The sequence below is a fragment of the Trichechus manatus genome, unplaced genomic scaffold (genome assembly GCF_000243295.1).
Source record: "Trichechus manatus latirostris isolate Lorelei unplaced genomic scaffold, TriManLat1.0 scaffold00189, whole genome shotgun sequence".
NCBI lineage: Eukaryota > Metazoa > Chordata > Mammalia > Sirenia > Trichechidae > Trichechus > Trichechus manatus.
In genome coordinates this window covers 3198451-3202375 of record NW_004444125.1, presented here as the reverse complement: position 1 = coordinate 3202375, position 3925 = coordinate 3198451, and positions in this window count along the sequence as shown.

Below are 3925 nucleotides of genomic sequence, written 5' to 3'. Positions count from 1 at the left end.
TGTCAATCCATCTCCTTGAGGGTCTTCCTCTTTTTTGCTGACCCTCCGCTTTACCAAGCATGATGTCCTTCTCTAGGGACTGATCCCTCCTGATAACACGTCTGAAGTATGTGAGATGTAGTTTCACCATCCTTGCTTCTAAGGAGCATTCTAGTTGTACTTCTTTCAAGACAGATTTGTTTGTTTTTTGGCAGTCCATGGCGTATTCCATATTCTTTGTCAACACCACAATTCAAAGACGCCAATTTTTCTTTGTTCTTCCTTACCATCGTCCAGCTTTCACATACATATGAAGCAATTGAAAACACCATGGCTTGGATCAGGTGCACCTTAGTCTTCAAGGTGACATCTTTGCTTTTTAACACTTTAAAAAGGTCTTTTGAAGCAGATTTGTCCAATGCAGTGCATCTTTTGATTTCTTGATTGCTGCTTCCAAGGGTGTTGTGAATCCAAGTAAAATGAAATCCTTGACAACTTCGACCTTTTCTCCATTTATCATGATGTTGCTTATTGGTCCAGTTATGAGGATTTTTTTTGTACGTACATATACATATATATATATATATATATGCATATATATATGGAGCTCTGGAGGCACAGTGGTTAAAAGCTCAGCTGTTAACCTAAAGATAGGCAGTTTGAATCCACCAGCTGCTCTCTGGAAACTCTATGGGACAGTTCTACTCTGTCGTATAAGGTCCCTATGAGTTGGAATCTGCTCGACAGCAACAGGTATAATGGGTATATTCTAGGTTTTTGGCATGCCTCTATTTGCTGGGTGAAGAGAGAGGTACTTAAAAGCTGAGCTCTTAAAAACAAAAAGGCAAAGAATTCTGGGTTCCTCTATTTCACTTGCTCAAGATCCCCTTTTCAGCCCAAGATTCTTCACACTCTCCTAATTTGCAAAGTTGCTCCAACTCTCACACACAGGATCCTTGTATTCCCTGGAGACTTGGTTACGCTTGTATTACCTCACAAACTTGGTTACACTTGGTTATTTGTCTTGATTTTAGACAATCTACCACAGCTGTTAAATTGAATGGTGAGGGTAGAGGAATATTCCATTTTCAGTAAAATTTAGAAGAGTCTACCAATAAAAGTAATTTAGAGTAAACTAAATGTACAAAGAATCCCATGATCAAGTACTTGAAAGGGTTTAAAAACAAACCAAAGGCAAAAGACTTCAGGAGCCTCGTTTTACCTTGTCCAGAATGTGGCTGATAGTAGGGGCAAATTTACCCTGTCCCACTAGGAAGTGTCTGACACTCCCTGTTGAAGTCACAAGGGCCTGGACTCTTTGAGAACTACTGAGCTATTTTTCATATTTTTCCGAAATAACCCAGAGGCTACAGATTAGACCAGAGGTGGTATAGATATAATTTCTGCTTGTTGACCTCTAAACCATTTCCTTAGAGTCCTTCTGAGAAGAGTGGTAGGTGAAGACACAGCTGTGACCTGAGGGGTGAGTCTCACTGTAATGGATGAATGGAGGGGCCCCAGCCCAGGTTACCCAGCCACCCCCAGATGGTACACCATCTGAGACTTTGTTCCATCAGACTGGGTGAGACTTCAGACACTTCATAGTCAAACTTTCTCATTTTCCATTGAAAAAGTGTGGCCCAGATATACCCAAGACCAGCTAGAAAGAGAATCGAGACTCTCATTTGCAAGAGTGGGGAAAGGAATCAGAAGACTAAGAGGAAAGGAAGGAAGGACGTCTTTGGGGGAAGAAAACAAATCTTCAAACCTCAGAGCTGAAGGGGACTTTGAGGCTTCCTTATTCCATCCATTCATTACACAGATGGGGAAACTTAAGTCCCTAAGAGGGAAAAGGACTATGAGTGGAGGTTGGAACTAGAGCAGAACCAGAGCCAAGTCTCCCGGGACAGTGCTATTCCAGCTCTGTCTGCCCAGTCCTTCTGCCTTCCCAGGGAGCTGGGGACACTGCCCCCTCACTCTCAGACTTGGAATTTGGGCCTTTACTCGAAAGTGTTCTTGGAACACAGAAGTCAAGTTACTAGTCTAGACAATTAGTTTAGGAACTAGAGAGCTTGGGGACTGTGCCATGAGAACAATTCCCACCCCAATCTCTACCCTGAAAAATCTTTGTTGTTGTTAGCTGCCATCAAGTTGGTCCCCGACTCATTGTGACCCCCATGGATGACAGAATGAAACGCTGTTTGGTCCTGTGCTGTCTTAGTCTGGAAGCGCCACTGAAATTTATTTCACATCATAGCAACATGCAAGCCTCCACTGATAGATGGCTGGTGGCTTCGCAGGAGGTGCATTGGCTGGGAATCAAACTCGAATCTCTTGCGTGGAAGGTGAGAATTCTACCACTGAATCACTACTGAACCACCACTGACCACAAAAAGCTTACTACCTCTATTCTGTAGCCACAGATTACATCCCAACCTCAGCTGTCTATGCCAAGGGCCCCCCATCCTGCCCTCCTCAATTATTACCACCAGAGGGACACATGGTTCAGGAGGTGTTCTGTGGATGGTGGGCCAGGGATACCCCCTCTTCTTCCTCTCTTGTATTTTACAAATGGCAGCATGGAGGAGAAAGATGTCATCTGCTCAAGGCCATACAACAAGCTATTGACTAAAAATCCTAGTCTTCTAATTCTCAATTCAGTGCTGGTTTTGTTTTGTTGTCTTATTTTAGTTTTCCTATTTTGCCTTCATTTCCAGTTGATTCTGGCAGGGCGGCCCAGCACAGAGACAATGCAGTTAAAGTGCCTGAGAGTGTTCTTACTGTGTGTTAGTGGACAGATGGAAGGTAGGCAGGCTTGGGAGGGCTCCATAAAGTATAATTTAGCTACTCAAAGTCTTACATGAGAGGAGAAATATTTAAGCATGGTTTTGAGGTCTCTTGCTTCAAAACAATCCCACAGAACTACTGTGGGCCTCTGGGAGAAATGTGAGCCTTGGCCTGCTCCAAAGCTGCACAAACAGTGGTTATGACCATGACTAATCCAAGCCCCATTCAGGGCTTTGCAGATTGCATCAACTCTCCCTGTGGCTTGTGAAATCCCTGCTAATGACTGAACCCTTTGAGGAAGGAAACTGACGCTAGGAGCAGAGGTAGAGAGCAGCCACGGGTCACGTCATGCTGCTTCTGGGAGGTGCCCTGTGTCATAAGAGGTCACATTTCTAAGTAGCTAAAGCTAGTACCAGATGCCAGAGCTGGGCAGAGTTAGGTTTGTAGAGCTCCAAAGTAGAGGGTCTTATGATCTGAAATAGTCTTTTCTGTGATTGAGGGCAAGTGTCCCCGTTTCTGGATTGTCCATCCATCAGAAAATATTTATCAAGCTGGGCTTAGTGCTGGGTGGTTTGCTATATAAAAAGATGTATAGACATGTCCCATCCCTCCAGGAGTTCAGTCTAGCTGAAGTAGTAAGACAAACTCATACACAGAACACAACCAGACCCATGTGCTTGTGCCCAGAAATGGGCACAGGCTCTGTGCCTGCACATAGAATGCAACGGGTATGGCACCCCCTGGAGCTATGCACTGTGGCAGTTATCTGCTAGAGTTCTCCAGAGAAACAGAACTGATGGGATATATATATATATTTCCACCACAAGTTGCCGTTGAGTTGACTCTGATTCATGGCGACCCCATGTGTATCAGAGCAGAACTGTGCTCCACAGGGTTTTCAATGGCTGATTTTTTCAGAAGTAGATCACCAGGGCTTTCTTCCAAGGAGCCTCTGAGTGCACTCACACTGCCAACCTTCTGGTTAGCAGCTGAGTGCATTAACCATTGGTACCACCCAGGGACTTCACATATGTTATATATCTGTGTGTATACACACACACACACATACATACACGCATACATATACATACATACAGATATATATAGAGAGAGAGATTTGTTTTAAGGAATTGGTGCTCATGTAATTGTGGGGGCTGGC